We start from the raw sequence: 17,972 nt of genomic DNA, 5'->3' as shown, positions 1-17,972 counted from the left end.
CTTTGAGAGGAATGCATAGGATGCTCCAGCTGATTAGACCAATCAGTCAGTGCTGGTCAGCTCACTTGCTGCAGCCAGGCTGCTCGGACAGGACCCTGCAGAATGCTGAGCTTCCTGCAGCACATCCCAAGCCAGACAGGGACACGGGACTTCGACAAAACCACCCAGCTCCACAAATCTTCCTCAGTGCCAAAATGCTGTGCCCGGGGAGCAAAGCCTGGCTGGCAAGAACTGCTGTGGAGCCGTGGAGCACAAAGGGCAGGAACACCAACCCAGCCGAGGGACCTGCACAGGGCTGCAGCCATGCCCTGGTTAATCCATTGTTTAATCCCACTGCAGTATTCCTATGCAACAGCTTGCAATGGGGGTGACTGCAGGATATTACTGACATGTACCCTCCTTTTGCAATGGCTGGGGGCATCACTCTTGCTGCCTGTATTGCTCCCGGAGGAAGGGCCTTTCCTCATCACTGACTTTCAGAGCCTTTATGCATTTACAGGAGTTTTGCACAACGGAGTGGGGGCTTCATTTTCCATGTCTGCAATGTTTTTCTGTCCCTGTAAATAACTGGCTTTTCCAGGCTCATCCCTAGAATACAGAACATTTGGGATTTCAGAATGATGGTAAAACTGCACACCATTAATTCCTGCAGAAATTCACACTGTGCATGCATTTCTGGTCTGCAAACACACTTAATATGAATGGAAAGCATTTTCATGCAAAAATCAGGGAGGGGAGGGGAGGGGAGGGGAGGGGAGGGGAGGGGAGGGGAGGGGAGGGGAGGGGAGGGGAGGGGAGGGGAGGGGAGAGGAGAGGAGAGGAGAGGAGAGGAGAGGAGAGGAGAGGAGAGGAGAGGAGAGGAGAGGAGAGGAGAGGAGAGGAGAGGAGAGGAGAGGAGAGGAGAGGAGAGGAGAGGAGAGGAGAGGAGAGGAGAGGAGGAGGAGAGGAGAGGAGAGGAGGAGAGGAGAGGAGAGGAGAGGAGAGGAGAGGAGAGGAGAGGAGAGGAGAGGAGAGGAGAGGATGAGGAGAGGAGAGGAGAGGAGAGGAGAGGAGAGGGAGAGGGAGAGGGAGAGGGAGAGGGAGAGGGAGAGGGAGAGGGAGAGGGAGAGGGAGAGGGGAGAGGGAGAGGAGAGGGAGAGGGAGAGGGAGAGGGAGAGGGAGAGGAGAGGGAGAGGGAGAGGGAGAGGGAGAGGGAGAGGGAGAGGGAGAGGGAGAGGGAGAGGGAGAGGGAGAGAGGAGAGGGGAGAGGATTTAATTGAAAGACCTTTGATAAATCCATCCATACACATAACCAGAATGATCGAAAACACATTTTAGACAGTAAGCTATGCAAAACCTTCACTCAAATGTAAATATTTGCTTTATGTGAATGGGATGTTTTAATCATGGAGGCCAGCAGACAATCTGAAATTACTTGGATTTCTGCTGCTTGTATTAAAGGAAATGAGAAGGCAGATATTGTGGGGTAGATTTTCAAAGATATATTGGCATTATTTGTGTAATTCCTTAGCAATTTTCACCTAGATGCCTTTAAAAATACATCTGAATCCTGGCATAGACTCTGGAAGTCCTGTGACTTAAATTTTCTTAGAACCCAAATTTCACTTCCTCAGTTTCATGAATTTAATCTTTTTAATTTGGCCATGCAGTTTTCAAATGCTTCTGGAGGATCTAAGAGCACAAGTTCTAGGGAAAATCAAGAGGCTGTGTTAACCTAAAAATCTTACATTTTAAAATCTTTCCCAGGTAATCTATTTCACATGCCTAGAGGGTTCTGCCCACACCAGTATGAATCTGCTCTTCTTGGACCTCAAAACCCTCAAGAGAATTTTATTTGATAACAGACTTTTGAAATTTGGTATAAACTTGTCTAAAGCCCTGAAGATGCATGCTTTTACAAGTCCCGCGAGTGAAGAAGTGTTTTGGCAAAAGTACTCCTGTCTTTGAGGCTGGGATTAATTTAATTTAATGAGGTTAGTTAGGTTGGCAGTCTCACCAGGGCTCCCTTGTCTGGCTCCACTGGTTAGAAACAGGCACCTACTGCAGACACGGGATCAATCCTTTTCAGATATTCCTACCTGTCTCTTTTTCTTACTTTTATAAGAGGAAAAGCCCAACAGACTAACTTAACTGGATACTCAGCTTTCAAGCAGCCAATGTTAAGACAGATCATCCCAACATAGGTTGTTATTTGTAAGGCATTAAGTACTATGGTGTGACTGGGCACCACTGAGATTTTTGAATAGGTCAGAAGTTCCCAGAAATGCCCCCATGAACAAAACTTTTGCTCAACGCCCACTGTCTTTGCTACCCACTCTGAAAAAAAAGGGTATCAACACCATCTTTTCAAGATGTGTCTGTAGTTACTGTAGTTACTGTGACTGTAGTTCCCAACTCATAAGGACTATTTTGTTCTCCCCATACAAGCTGTTTCAGGAAGAAACTTATCTGAACCAAAATCTGAGGATCCACACAACATTGCAGAGACGTGAAGCTTAGTCTGGAACAAATTCTCGCTCCATCAGCAAGTGTGCTCAACTGAACACCAAATGTGTATTTGAAAATCTGAGAAACAGGCAGGTTCTACACTGACAAGTGTGCATTTGAGGGTCTAATACATTTAGTCAGATTCATCCAGGAGTAAATTTTTCATTGTTGGGTCAGGACCAAACTGACTAGGAGTTTTATCATATGTTCACCCACATCTTTTATTTTCATCAGCTACAGTTTGGCTTGCCACAAGTTACTGTGCTTATGCATTAGGTCAGGTTTATTCTATTCAGACTGTTTTAGCACCATCCAAAAAAACCAAGGACAAAAATAATTTTGGGAAAGAGAAAATCAGTATAAAATCTGTATTTATATGTGCGCTGGTGTAGCACGTTCGAAACTCTCAGAAAAATCTTCAGCTGCCAAAACTGTGAAGAAAGATGCGTGACCTTCTGCTACATTTCCCACGTTTTTTGTCTTAATTAAACTTGTCATGAGTCATGTTTACAACACCCAATTTACTGCAGTCCTAAACAAACAAAGGCATTCAGCCTCTGATGTGCGTGTCCAAACTCACCAGGGATTACTGCTGCTGTTTTCATCACTTCCTGTACGTGGAAAATGCGAAGGCCAAATTTAGAAAGGGATCACAAGTCTCTGGACAGGTTGTTTCCAAGAAGGCCGATGAAATCTGCTTTCTTATTTAGCTTAAACCTGTCTTCCCAAGTATTATCTTCCTGGAGACTTTCAGACATGTTTCCATCCCCTAAGCTGTTAACTCCTGCAGTATTAGGACAAAAAGAAAAAACTAACCTTTGTGAAGAGCCAAAAGACAGATGGGGGATCAGATCTGCCATTTTTTAGCTCAGAACCTATGTGTGTGAAACCCAAGAGGGCTTCCTTTGTATACTTAAGTCTAGGAAAATTATATAAAGCAAGATATGCTTGTTATCATCATAATACTGAGCTTGAAAGAGTCACTACCCCTCACATCATGCTTTAATTTGTCCATCTTCCCTACTTAGTAGCTTCAAACTTAAAATCATGAATATGATTATATTGGGTCAGAGAGTTGGGTTTTTTTAAAAGAGTTTATTTTTTTTTCTAATTGGTCAAAAGACCTTGGATCTGCATTTGAGTTATCCATTGAGTCAATCCAAGACAGTCTTAACACCACTCTATGTGAAGCAAATAAATGGGATGAAGTGCAAAAGGAGCAGTCAAAAAATGTCAGATATTCTAGGACTGTCATTAGCTTGGGTATTGCTTTGATTAGCAAAGCCTGGAGATGCTCTCTCAGTGCACAAGACAGAAGGTAAAACCAGCCACTGCCATGAAGAACATCATTCTCTGCATGAAGAAATAAAGGAGTAAATATTTCAGGGCGGCACAAGGAGGAGGGGAGGCTAATTCTTATTACTTTATTTGTATTTTTAAATCCTACTTTTAACTCTTCCTTATTGTCATGGCTTTTTTTTTTTTTTTTTTTTTTTTTTTTTTTTTTTTTTTTTAATTAATGTGTCTCCATCTTATTTTTAACTCTGGGTGTTGCTATCCTTCTGGAAGAGGGTTTGGCGTCAGGCATTGCTATGCCCGACCAAGCCCAGATACCTGGTGGGCTCAACCCGGGACAGGGCGAGGGGGAGGGAGCACCCGATCCTGGCAGCCAGTCCCCGGAGGAGCTTGTTTTGATTTTGCTTCACCAGCTGCCTCTAGCAGGGATGCGTGTAAGCCGCAGGGCTTGGAGCCAGGCAGAGCCATTCCCCGAGCATCCCCCGGGCATCTCCACACCACGTCCACAGCCAACTGAGGAAATTCCGGCGACACCGGACCCTCCCTCACTTCCTCTGGGGGCTGGCGCCGGTCACCAGCAAATCCTCTCGCTTCTCAAGATCTCTCTGTCAGGCTGCAGCTCCTATTTTTGAGCTGACGTTCCCCGGGTTTAATCCACTTAGCCTGTGACCACCTCCATCAGCGTCCCGCCGGCGCAGCACAAGGCGAGGCTGGAGATCCCTGCCGGCCTCCCCACCGCCCCCTCGGGAACGTGGATTTATAAAGAGGTGGATTAGGAACATTACCAGGCAGGTCACAGGGTGTCAAGCTGCTCTTTCAGGGCTTAAAATCGGAGGCTCGCTCCAGAGGGAGTGCTCGGTTCCTGTGAAAGCGGCAGGGATGATTGCTGTGATGTACTGGCAATTTACTCTATTAGCAGCAGCGGTGCTTCAGCCTGGGGCATTTGGAGACACAGTTCATGTAAACAAAGCAATCAGGATGTGTAAAAATGCTTTGCTTTAATTTCACCCTCCCCCCCCCCCCCCCCCGCCCCCCCCCCGACCCACCGTGGGGAAAATAAAAGGAGTCCTTTTAAGCGCAATGAACGAAATCCACAAACGGTGCAAATCCACCTTGCGGTCAGTGAGCACGGGGTGATTTATAGCAGCCAAGGAGCCCGGAGCTCCCCTGGGAGCTGGGCACCCCAATGATGCCAGTTCCCAGCGGGACGGGGAGGGAGGAGAGGTGCCCACAGAGCTGCCACCTGCCAGGGCACCCGGGAAGCAGAGCCCGACCCCCCGCCGGCTCCACGGCGGCATCCCAGTGCCTGGGACCCCGGTATTAGACACTGTCAAAACTCACAACACCTTAGACACCGTCAAAAACACGTCAGGCCCAGCTGTGGCTACAGACTGTGGAGAGAACCCTCCACCTCAGAGCAACATTCCTGCAAATCAGGAGCAGCCATTTCCCTTCGGCGTGCTGCAGGGATCTGCACGGAGGCAAATCCCAAGTGCTTCGTCATTCTGCTGAGCTCTAATCCCATCAGCATCTCTGGCCACTCCGTCAATCGGATTAGACTCGGGCTGAAAGTCACGATGCGGGCGGCTGCCCGCGGGGCGCGGGCGGTGCGGGCCGCACGCCGCCAGCCCCGTGCGGCCTGCCCGCGCCCCGGGCCTGCCACCGGCCTCTTGCGGTGCCCAGAGCTGCACACCGGGCAGCCCGCTCAGCACCGCCACCGAGAGGCGGGGGCCACGGCTTCAGCCCCCTCCACAGCCTCTGTGCTCTTAATGGATGAAGTAACAGCTGTCAGAGCCTTTCGTGTTCGTGCCGAAAGTTAGCCAAAAATGTTGCGGCAGAAAATATTTTCCATGAGAAAATGCTGCTTTAACAGAATCTAACCCTCCTGGTGGAGACCTGTCAACTGCTGTGTCCTGTGGTAGAAACCAGATGGGTGTATAAATAAGGATCCTGCCTTCATCCTGGGACCACTTGCAGCAAAAAAACCCCACAAAGATCCATTCAAGGTCTCTCTCTTACTTTCTCTGCCTTTTTTCAACTACAAAAATAATTTTTTTTTCTTTTTATGTTGCTGTCCTATTTTTGAAAGTTTTAATTCCTTCTGCCACTCTAAGAAAAGCACAGCATATGTGGGAACTGGGTTCTGCCTCCAGCAGCTCATTTTGTGGTCCAGATGGGCACATCCTTTCCATCTCAGAGAGGAACCAGGGCTGTGACCTCACACCAGCTTCACCAGCATGGCTCAGATGAGGACTGATGGGTTGGATTTGGCCCTAAAGCCAGTTCCAAGTGGCCAACTGCTTTTGCCTGGCTTGGGAACATATACCTTATCATACCCAAACACATAAAAGAGCAGGATCCCAGGGCTGCCACATTGTGTGATGCACAAAGGGCTTAATACCAGACTCAAGCCCCGTCACCCCAGCATGCCAGCATGAGCACCTCTACTTTAACTTTTCCTGAGGGTTTGGAACATCATCAGGGGTCAAAACTGATCTCCCATCCATGAATGCAAAAACTGAGAACATCCCTATTTTGTCTGCTCCCAAGGGGACACCGTAGGGAAACCTGTCCGCTCTCAGAAGCTCCAAGGATCTCCACAGCAAGATCTTCTCTGTCTTAAAAAGTTATTTTGAGACTTCATCTTTTCTGAGGACACTTAGTGACAAGCAGGGTTGACCTTCCTGGTGTTCACAGGGTGTGGTGGTGTGGATGGTTGGACTTTCCCCATTTCAGTATGTTAAACCTCAGTTGGACTCCACAAAGAAAGTTGGGACAGTGTAAGCAGGAACAAGCAGGTGCTGTGAAGGACTGTGACAAGGAAAAGAAGGACAGACGAGGGAGAGGATTTAAAGAGAGAGACTTAAGGAAGAAGGAGAGGGTGCTGAAAGAAGGATATAGGAAAGAGGGTTTTGAGGCAGAGAGAAGTTGAAAGATATATGGGTGGTTTACCAAGTAGGAAGGATTTAGATATGTGGAAAAGATGAAAGGCTGGTGGGTCCTATATTGTATGTTCTGTACAATGCTGTATGTTCTGTACACCCCCCCCTTAATTGAAATTCATAAGTTCCCCTTGGTCACATGTTACCTTTTCCCCTCTTCCCGCCACTGTGTTATCCCTCCCCTATCCCCTAACTGGTTCAAGGCTTGCAACCCTTCCCCTTATCTCCCAAGTGTCAAGGTTCCATTGGTTGCCGCAAAGAGGGACTCCCATTTCTCCTCCCCTACCCCGAAAGCATATAAGCTGGTGCATTTCTTTGTTCGGTATCCAGTTCAGCCTGGTTCCACTTCGGTCTGGACAGTGCTATGTTGGATTAAAGTTGTGGTTTCTCTGGCTGGCTGGATCCTCCTTTCTCGCTCTTAGCGCGTCGCTTCAGTTATCCTACTGCCGTTCAGGTCTCTCCCAGGGTCAAGAACCCACAGGGCTGACCCCTTCGTTCCGCTGAGGGGCGGCTCGGATTCCGCTTGCTCCGGTGCCTGGGCTGGCTCGGGGTGAAGCCAAGGGGCTTAGTAGCGGCACCGCGACAGGTGGCTGGCACCCCAGATGGGACCCTGAGGAGAAGCCTTGAGTTTCCGTGGAGGCTCTTGTCTTCCCTCTTTGTGGTCCCCGTGAGGATTGGCGGTGCTTGCACCAGGCGCGAGCACCGAAGAGTTTCAGATCCAGGGCGGTCCCACCGCTGCGAGTCGAGCAGCCTCTTCGGAGGAGCGCTCCTCGCAGATCCAGGAGGCAGCTTCGTCGGCAGCACTCCCGGCGAAGTCTTCTGTGCGCTGAGGGTTCCCCAAGACCGCAGGTAAGTACCCTCCGTCGGGGGCACGCGATCAGGACCCCCTCTCCAAGCCACGGGGGAGGGCTCCGAGGAGAAGTCTGCGCAGGACCGGGGGGTTAACGCTTTCGTTTTCGCTCCCGGTTTGGTCGTGCCCAGGCGGTTTTTAGTTCTTTTCGTTCGGGTTTGTTTCGTTCGAGTGCTCCTGCCAGCTCTCGAGGGAGGCTCGGAGCTGGGGGAGAGTCGGGTTTTTGGGGACGTTGCGTGTGCCGCGCGCCGGGAGGATCGGTGGCTTTAGCGAGTGCAGGGTTGCCCGGTTTTTAAGTTGCGGCAGTTACGGTTTTCTGTTTGAGATTTAGTTAGTCCGGTCTTGGGTGAGGGTGGTTTTTCAACACCGGCGAGATGGGTGCCTCGCTTTCGACCACCCAGAAAGGAGTTTATTATGTTCTTGTTAGGGTTTTGGAGGAGAACAAGGTTCAGTTCTCCCGCGGTTCGTTAAAACGGCTGGTGCGGTGGCTTTCCGTGCAGTTCAGTAACACGTCTGAGGAGCTTGTAAGGAACCCCCGTTACTGGGAGGCGATCGAAAAAAAGGCGGCCAATTCGGATAAATGTCCCCAAGATTTTATGTTTTTGATTGTCAAATTTAAAACGATCGCTAACAGCTCTCCCCTGCATGAAAAGCCAACGCGACCGCCCGCCCCAGTTTCCCGTTCCCCTTCTCCCAATCCCCGTGTTCCTCGGAAGGGAATTCTGAGGAGAGCCGCAGACCCTAGGTCTGCCAGCCCAGGCTCTCGCCAGAACTCCCGGTCCCCCAGCCTCAGCAGTCTTGTCCGGACTGCTGAGGAATCCTCGGGTCGCCCTGGACAAGCGACCCGGGGACGCAGCCCTTCCCCTGTCTCCCCACGTTATAGACCGAAAGTTAGATTTAATCTTGCTGCGTCACAGGAGCCACAAGATGGCGCCTGCGACACACAAGATGGCGCCCGTTCGCGCCGTTCTCCTACCCCTCCCCCGCGTCCCCCTCCCCCGAAATTCAATCCCTTCCTTGACCCAACCCCTTCATACCCGCCCAACCCCTTTTATCTGCCCAACCCATTTTACCCCTTGGTCCCTCCCACACCCGCCCCCTCTGTTCCCTCCCTTGCTCCACCCATGGCTCCTCCCACATACCCGATGTCTCCTCCCTTTGTGGCCGCCCAAACCCCGCCTTCGGTCCCTCCCTTTTCCCACGCTGACACTCCTCCCACTCCTGCCCCCTGGCCCGCCCTAGGGGCGGAGCCAGGCACTTCTCCCCACCCCGGAAGGAGGCCATCTTGGAATGGTAGTTCCCACGCTGCCTCTTCCGGTTCCCACGGTAGGGAACCGGAAGACAACAGCGATGGAAACCAGGAAGTGCATCTCTCAGCTGCACCTGTCACCTACCGAAGGGCTCGCGGGGGTGGCGACCCTAAACCGAATTGGCAGCCATTTTCACAAACTATAATTCGAGATTTATGTAAGGCACACAAGGAGTTTGGGAGAGAGAGCCCGTACTTCCGCGGCCTCCTTCAGGCAGACCTAGCAGCTGCGACAACCCTTCCTGCAGACTTAAAGCAATTATTTTCTTGCCTGATGACACCGGCTGAATTTGAATTATGGCTTGCTGCATTTAGGCAAGCCCTGCGGGAAGAGCTGCCGCACCTACCACTCCCAGCAATTGATGAGGGAGGTAATCCCCTTACTGTTGAATTGCTGGGAGGAGAAGGTTCCTTCGAGTCCCCTCAAATTCAGGCACTGCTCATTCCACCAGCAGTTTTGCCTAGGGTGCGAGACCTGGCCTGCAAAGCCTTTTTCACGATGCAGCCTCGTGCACCCCTGCCGCCGTTCACCCAGATTAGGCAAGGGGACACAGAATCATTTGTAGATTTCGTGGACAAGATGACTAGGGCTTTAGAAATACAAGTAACGGACGGGCTTGCCCGTAAGAGAATTTTGGAGGAGATTGTTTTTGCTAATGCTAATAATGTGTGCAAACAAGCGATTTTAAGTCTCCCTCCAGAACCCCCACGGACTCTACAGGTGATGCTGCAAGTTTGCCAGCAAAAGGTCCCTTTCCTGCTTCAACATATGACCACCGCAAGCAAGCAGGGAACTCGGCAGGTGCATGCTGCGGAAGATGCGACTCTTCGTCGCCAACAGGCTCGCAAGCTGGCAGCGTCGAACCCAGCCAGAGCACGGGTCGAGTGCTACCTCTGCCATGAAAAAGGGCATTTTGTGAGCCAATGCCCGCATAACTTGCTGGCAAAGCCTCGGCCGCAGCAGGAGGACTCCGAACACAATTCAAAAAACTAGGGGGGGAGTGCGGGCCCACCCGGCATGATGACCCCAACAGGGTGGGCAGTGCAGAAGAGAAGGCAGTCAACGCCTTTGGGGGTCACTGGACCAAGACAACTATCTCGGACTGGCATTTCCTTTACCCTTCCCAGGAGGGAACTTTCCCGGACTTGACGTTAACATCATTTTGTAAACCTTACAGGTTGAGGCTCACTCACAGTGCGCACCTCAGAGATACCAGCTGGTACCCAGTTCGCGTGGATTGCGAAGACCTTCTGGACTGGCCGTTTCAAAGGAAAGGTAAGTTCATTGTTGTTGGGGACTGTAAATACACTCCGCAAGACATTGAGGTATACCCGGGGACCTATAAGGGTGACCCCAGGTTCCTCAATGTCTGGCTGCGTTCCACTCATCCCCCAGCTTTCCACCCAAAGGGACAAATAGTGGCCCAGGCAATTCCACACACCAGGCCAGATCAGTATCAGGTTTACCCTGAGGAAAGGCCACTTTCAGTCAACGCAGTGCATCGGATCACAGAAGAAAAACCTATAATACAATGTACGATGTCCATTGGGGATGAGTCCGTTAATAAAGGTCTTCTTTTTGACACAGGAGCGGATGTCACGGTCATTCCCACCCGGGAGTGGCCGTCACATTGGGCCTTGGAGGACGCGCCGGCGAATATCTCCGGAGTAGGGGGTTTTCAATCGGCTAAGAGATCAGCGCGCATGGTGAAATTCACGGGGCCGAAAGGGCAATTGGCATATACGCGCCCTTTCGTTTGCAAATATGAACGGCCCCTGCTTGGTAGGGAGCTCATGTCCCAATGGGGGGTCACAATTAGTATCCCAGACCCCCCTCAGGTTTTTTGCCTAGCGGTCACTGAGGAGCGCCCAATCCTCAAACTGAATTGGAAAACGGATAATCCAGTGTGGGTTGACCAGTGGCCGCTATCCAAGGAGAAATTAAAGGCGCTCGAGGAGCTCGTGGAGGAGCAGTTACAGAAGGGTAATATCGTGGAAACGAATTCCCCCTGGAACTCGCCCGTCTTCGTCATTCGAAAGAGTGACGGAAGGCGCTGGCGCCTCCTTCACGACCTTCGACAAATTAATAACGTTATAGAGGACATGGGATCCCTCCAACCAGGAATGCCATCCCCTGCCATGCTGCCCCGAAATTGGAATCTGGCAGTTATTGATCTGAAGGATTGCTTCTTCCAAATTCCCCTACATCCGGATGACGCACCGCGTTTTGCCTTCTCGGTGCCTACCATCAACCGAGCGGCCCCAAGGAAGAGGTATCACTGGAGGGCTCTTCCCCAAGGTATGAAGAACTCCCCGGTGATGTGCCAGCTGTACGTCTCTTCCTTGCTGCGTCCTGTGCGCGCAGCCGCGGAGGAGGTTATCATCCACCATTACATGGATGATATCCTCATTTGCGCCCCAACAACAAGCGAACTGGATAGAGTCCTCACACGCGTAACAGATTTGTTAGTTGCTGCAGGGTTTGAGCTGCAAGCAGAGAAAATTCAGCGGATGCCACCCTGGAAATACCTGGGGCTGGAAATCGGACGGCGGACCATTGTTCCCCAAAAATTGGCTATCCGGACATCAGTCCGGACCCTTGCGGATGTCCATCGACTCTGCGGAGAGTTGAATTGGGTGAGGCCCTGGCTGGGTCTCTCCACGGAGGATCTAGCACCCCTTTTTGATTTATTGAAGGGGGGAGATGAGCTTAGCTCTCCCAGGGCGCTCACCGCGGAGGCAAGGAAAGCACTGGAGAAGGTACAACAGGCGTTGTCATCACGCCAGGCGCACAGATGTGACCCCGGCTTACCCTTTCGGTTCGTGGTGCTGGGTAAGCTCCCGCATCTTTTTGGGGTCATTTTTCAGTGGGATTCGAACACCACACAGCATGACACCAAGGGCCACGGCGGGAGAGATCCACTGCTGATCATAGAGTGGGTCTTTCTTAGCCACCACCGGCCCAAGAGACTTACGAGGCCACAAGAAATCATGGCTGAGCTGATCCGCAAGGCACGTACGCGCCTTTGCGAGTTGGCCGGTTGTGACTTTGAGTGCATCCATCTCCCCATCAAATTATCCTCGGGCCAGATCACCAAACCCATGTTGGAAACTCTGCTTCAAAATAATGAAGCTCTACAATTCGCTCTGGACTCTTTTACGGGCCAAATTTCAATTCATCGGCCGGCCCACAAATTGTTCAATCTGGATGGAAATTTTGAATTGGCATTGAGGAGTGTCCGAAGTGCAAAACCACTCCAGGCCTTGACCGTTTTTACAGACGCGTCCGGGGCTTCTCACAGGTCAGTGATGACCTGGGAGGATCCCGAAACTCAGCAGTGGGACAGTGATGTTGAAATCGTTGAGGGTTCGCCTCAAGTCGCTGAGTTGGCCGCAGTCGTCAGGGCATTAGAGAGATTTCCCGGACCGCTAAACATAGTTACCGACTCTGCCTATGTTACAGGGGTAGTGTCCAGAGCTGATCAGGCAGTATTACAGCAGGTTTCCAACGACGCGCTTTATGCGCAGCTCTCGAAGCTTATAAAGCTTGTGTCCCACCGAGAGCACCCCTTCTACGTGATGCACACAAGGTCGCACACAGATTTGCCAGGGTTTGTTGCAGAGGGCAACAGGAGAGCAGATGCTCTCGCTGCTCCTGTGACAAAGACCCCACTGCCTGACATATTTCAACAGGCACAGCTCAGCCATGCTTTGTTCCATCAGAATGCACCAGCCCTGGTCCGCCGATTTCGTATCACCCGGCAACAGGCCAGGGCGATTGTGGCTTCGTGCCCATCGTGTCAATCCCACTCCGTGCCGACCATGCACGCCGGAGTCAATCCCAGAGGGCTGGGAAGTTGTGAAATCTGGCAGACCGACGTCACCCATGTGGCGGCGTTCGGAAGGCTCCGGTACGTGCATGTGTCCGTTGATACCTTCTCGGGTGTAGTCTATGCCTCCGCACACGCAGGGGAGAAGGCCTCCCACGTCATCCAACACCTCATTCAGGCCTTCTCTTTCATGGGCATCCCCAAGGAAATTAAAACAGATAATGGCCCTGCGTATACTTCCAGGGAGCTTGCAGATTTCCTGCAGCAATGGGGAGTTGAGCATAAAACGGGCATCCCTCACTCCCCCACGGGTCAGGCCATTGTTGAAAGGACCCATCAGAACGTCAAACGGGTCCTTCAACAGCAAAGACCAGTCCTGAAGGTTGAAACTCCATCAATCAGATTGGCAAGGGCACTTTATGTGTTAAATTTCCTAAATTGTTCTTATGAAAAACCAGATCCGCCCGTTGTGCGGCATTTCAATAGCAACCGCGACTGGGACCTGAGTGAGCAGCATCCGCCGGTGACCGTAAGGTTTCCCGAAACAGGGAAAGTGGAGGGCCCACTGACGCTTTTGACGTGGGGGCGCGGGTACGCCTGCGTCTACACTGATGCCGGGCCGAAGTGGATACCCTCCAGATGGGTAAAGCCTTATATCGAAAGAAAAACAAAAGTCCGAGAAAACGAAAAGCCTCAAGTCGCCTCCGCGGCTCTCCGCCGCAGAAGGCGTGAGTCCAGTGACTCAGAGGAAGAGGAGGAGCAGTCAGAAGGCTGGGAGGACCCCTTTTTCTGTGATTTCCCACTTTGTAACGATTTGTTTTTCTGAGTTTCTGTTTAGATCCGTCCAACCATGAGCGCCAAGACTGCCATCAGTTCAGCCGTCCTCTTCGCCAGTCTCCTGACCATCGCCCAGGCGTGGCTCGTCCCCCAGCCGCAACAGAACGTCTGGGCTGTCTTGGCCAAATCACTGGGCCAAGACCACATATGTCTCAACCAAGCGAGTGCCGCGAATCCCATGGCATCCTGCCTCGTGGGGATCCCATTTAAAGATCGTGAGATGCCCAAGATGCTTCTAGGTTATGCTCAAAAACTTAGACAAGAAGCTGCTAAAATGGAGCATAACCTAAAGCATGCCCATTACATCGTCGCGTGGTACAATTATATTAAAAGTCTTCCAAAGTTAGAAAACGAGCCTCAGGAGCTGGAGCTTCTAGGTTCCGCCAGAGCCGAATCTTGTTTTCATATCCGCAACGACCACGTCCAGCGTCACCACCGTCATTTTGTCTCCTCCAAAGCCCATTTTAATACTCATTGGTGTAACGCTGTGTCCTTTAGTTATCCTCCAATCCCTCCCCAAAAATCAGCCCAAGTCTTTGCCCATCCCCGCCAGCTTCCTAGGGGAACATTCTTGATTTGCGGAGACCACGCATGGGCAGGTATCCCCTCTCACCTCTCCGGAGGCCCGTGCACCTTTGGGACCCTCGGATTGTTTTCACCCAACAAATCACAAATTTTGGATTGGGTTACACAAAATTCTACAAATGGTGCACATCTATTGGCACACTCTAGAAAGAAGAGAGAAGACTACTCTCTCAAAAAATTGGCAGACGATTGCGATGAGGAAATTATCCATTGGAGCAGATCTAAAGGCATCGCAATCACAGTATTTGCGCCGTGGGTCGCCATTGCTAAGACCCTCGGAGAATTAGGCCATTTGGAATGTTGGGTAGCTAAGCAATCCCGTTTGACTTCTAGGGCCCTATCAAACCTCCTGAAAGATGAGGAAATTACGAGGCAGGCAACCCTCCAGAATCGTGCAGCCATCGATTACCTCCTGCTCCTCCACGGTCACTCGTGTGAGGAGTTTGAGGGGCTCTGCTGCTTTAATTTGACATCTAGGGCCAAGGGGACTCGCGAGGCACTCAAACAAATGGAAAACATGATAGGAGACATCAAGCAAGAATACGGGGACTGGCTCAGTAATTTGTTCAAGGGATGGGGGATCTCGGGTTGGACGGGATCGATTCTTAGAACTGTTCTGTTAATTGTTTTTGTGCTTTTTGTTGCTATTGCCAGCCTTGGACTAATGAAAAAGATGTTGCAGAATTTGATTTCTTCCTCCACATCACCACTCAAAGCTGAAGTCCACCGAGTAGCCGTTGAAGTAGGCCCAGAGGTGTTCAAGGAGGAGGAGGAAAGCTTCGTTGATGAGGACGAGCAGGCTGAACAGCTTGAAATCATCGTGGAAGAAGTGCGCAGCTTTCCTCGAGAACAATGGCCTACTCAACAGCAGTGGTTTGCAGAATCATACCCACGTTCTGAATACCTGGTGGACCCCCCTCAATTCGGATATCTGAGATAGAACTCACAGGGTCAAAAATAAAAGAAAAGGGGGAGATGTGGTGGTGTGGATGGTTGGACTTTCCCCATTTCAGTATGTTAAACCTCAGTTGGACTCCACAAAGAAAGTTGGGACAGTGTAAGCAGGAACAAGCAGGTGCTGTGAAGGACTGTGACAAGGAAAAGAAGGACAGACGAGGGAGAGGATTTAAAGAGAGAGACTTAAGGAAGAAGGAGAGGGTGCTGAAAGAAGGATATAGGAAAGAGGGTTTTGAGGCAGAGAGAAGTTGAAAGATATATGGGTGGTTTACCAAGTAGGAAGGATTTAGATATGTGGAAAAGATGAAAGGCTGGTGGGTCCTATATTGTATGTTCTGTACAATGCTGTATGTTCTGTACACCCCCCCCTTAATTGAAATTCATAAGTTCCCCTTGGTCACATGTTACCTTTTCCCCTCTTCCCGCCACTGTGTTATCCCTCCCCTATCCCCTAACTGGTTCAAGGCTTGCAACCCTTCCCCTTATCTCCCAAGTGTCAAGGTTCCATTGGTTGCCGCAAAGAGGGACTCCCATTTCTCCTCCCCTACCCCGAAAGCATATAAGCTGGTGCATTTCTTTGTTCGGTATCCAGTTCAGCCTGGTTCCACTTCGGTCTGGACAGTGCTATGTTGGATTAAAGTTGTGGTTTCTCTGGCTGGCTGGATCCTCCTTTCTCGCTCTTAGCGCGTCGCTTCAGTTATCCTACTGCCGTTCAGGTCTCTCCCAGGGTCAAGAACCCACAGGGCTGACCCCTTCGTTCCGCTGAGGGGCGGCTCGGATTCCGCTTGCTCCGGTGCCTGGGCTGGCTCGGGGTGAAGCCAAGGGGCTTAGTAGCGGCACCGCGACAACAGGGGACAGTCCTTGCTTTTGCACAAAAGCACATAAAGACAAGATTAGGCAAACTACCACCTCTTAACAGCTGACAGAAACCCTCACTCTTCCTATTTATAAAATCACACTGTCTTGGCAATAGGAAAGAAAGAGTTGGCATCATTTTTATATTTTCTAGATCTGTCTAAATTCAGCCTTACTGTTTTTTCCACTGTACTTTTCTCCAGAAATCAGCCCACACTTCCCACTCACCTATAGATTTTTCTTTCATTAATTTTCCCAGTAGGCAATTGCTCACAGAAACTATAGGAAATATAAAGCCAGGAGACTTCTCAAGATGTCATGTGAACCGCAGCTTTCTCCAAAAATGCCCAGGCTCTACCAATCTACATGCACTCATCACCTCCACACAAAGATAACAGGACTCTAGTGCCTTGAGGACCGGGCTGTCTGCACAGTATGTAGGTGACACCCTGGACAGTTTGGGAAAATCAGATAGATCCCTCTTTTCTGACTTCTTAAAATGGCAGTATAGGGAATTAAAGGCTGTAACTGAAAGGAGAGTTTTCCGTAGACCTGTGAAAAAACCTGCATAATTCACTTGCAGGGAGATAAATTCTACATGAATTTATTCCGCTAAGTTTATTCAAAAGTTATACTAAAGAGACGATCAAAATGTGATACAGATTATGAATCTTTCTACCCCGATTCCAGGTGTCATATTCTTCATTATCTGTAATTTGTCTGAAGTTTCCCCACCGCTTCCCCTCTCATTTAAGAGACCTCTTGGTGTGTAAAGCACTCCTGCCCAGCTCTGCCCTGTAGGTAGAGGTGGTGATCCCGAATGCAGAGCGACAGGCCTTGCAGCTGACCTGGCAAGCTCCCTGCCTAAGGTCTGACACCCACCCCCGATGCAGCAGCCACCCAGTGTCTTGTACATCGGGGAGAACCTGCACAAATGTGTTTGATTTGGAACTTTACAAGGACTTCCACATTGAGGTTTAAGTTTCTTTTATTAGTAGACCTAAAAGAAGGGTACCATTAACACATAACAAAGGAGGCAGAACTAAACTATTACCATTACAGCAGTGTTTTAAAAACCCCACTACTTAGAGGTTTATAAGGTTCCTTGGAAAGGTTATTGCAGAAGCCACAAAATGGAAACAGAGGAGAGTTTCTCGGCTGCATTGTGCCTTCCCATGTGCTTTCGGCCCTATACAGAGAGACCTGCCTGGTTAAAACACAACTGAAGCCTCTCTTAAGCAACCTGCTCATCTTGGGGCCATCCAGGAGCTTTCCCTGCACCAGGAGGATCCCCTGTCAAGATTGAAGAGCCCACTGTTCCCCTGCTCCAGGAGAGCCTTAGCAGAAAAACCGAAGGGATAATTTAGCAGCTGAGACAGCCAGTGTTCCTCTCCCAGCAACCTTATATCAAACAGGACCCTCTGTTCAACCCTTTCTTTCTGTTATACTTTTCACGTTTTACTTTCTAGGTATTTGAATGAAGGGTATCCAGGCCCTGAAAATTCACCAAACAAAACATCAGAGTGTTTCAACCTGTCTAAATGAAATGCCGTATCTTTTCTAACACTTTCATATTTATTTAATAACCTTCATCAGAAAAAGTGTTCCCAACACTGTTTATCCAGTTCAAGGTCAACACACTCTTAAGATGTCATAAAATAAAGACATCAACAAAAGCTGTATTATTTCAAGACATTTCCTTATAAAGCAATGACACTGTGTATTAGCAGCCTTTATTCTCTGCAAATCCCTGTCTCAGCTGCAGAGGAAGGAAAGGGCTGCTCCGGGAGAAGGGACCTGGCTGACCCCCTGCTAACTCGTGCCAAAGCACAGCCCCATGCCTGCACAGCCAGCACAGTGCCATCCTCACTGGGGCTGTCCTTCCTCTCCTCCAGTAGCCAGACAGATCTGGCACTGCCCTTGGGGCACTGAGCCAGGGTCCCCTCCCTGGCTGGCTCAGCTGTGCTGGAGACTGGGGGGAACTGGAGATTGGAGAGGATGAGTAACCGTCAAGCAGGCAGCAG

At 50.3% G+C, this 17,972-nt stretch overlaps 1 long non-coding RNA gene across 3 annotated transcripts in view; it reads right to left on the bottom strand.

The window, feature by feature from the left end:
* The window catches only part of LOC134547948 (uncharacterized), a 24,897-nt gene extending 19,342 nt beyond the window's left edge, over nucleotides 1-5,555 (bottom strand). Inside the window, exons 1-3 of one of the 3 annotated variants that reach the window (XR_010079653.1) lie at nucleotides 4,830-5,555; nucleotides 4,569-4,717; nucleotides 3,068-3,271 (exon numbers count right to left, since the gene is read on the bottom strand). This is a non-coding gene — a long non-coding RNA (uncharacterized LOC134547948). The remainder of the gene's footprint in view (nucleotides 1-3,067; nucleotides 3,272-4,568; nucleotides 4,718-4,829) is intronic. The other 2 variants (XR_010079654.1, XR_010079652.1) reach the window with 2 other exon arrangements.
* Between the last annotated feature and the right edge of the window lie 12,417 nt (nucleotides 5,556-17,972).

The sequence above is a fragment of the Prinia subflava genome, chromosome 3 (genome assembly GCF_021018805.1).
Source record: "Prinia subflava isolate CZ2003 ecotype Zambia chromosome 3, Cam_Psub_1.2, whole genome shotgun sequence".
Taxonomy (NCBI): Eukaryota; Metazoa; Chordata; class Aves; order Passeriformes; family Cisticolidae; genus Prinia; species Prinia subflava.
The sequence above is the reverse complement of the archived record's forward strand: the minus strand, read 5'-3'. Positions and strand labels throughout refer to the sequence as shown.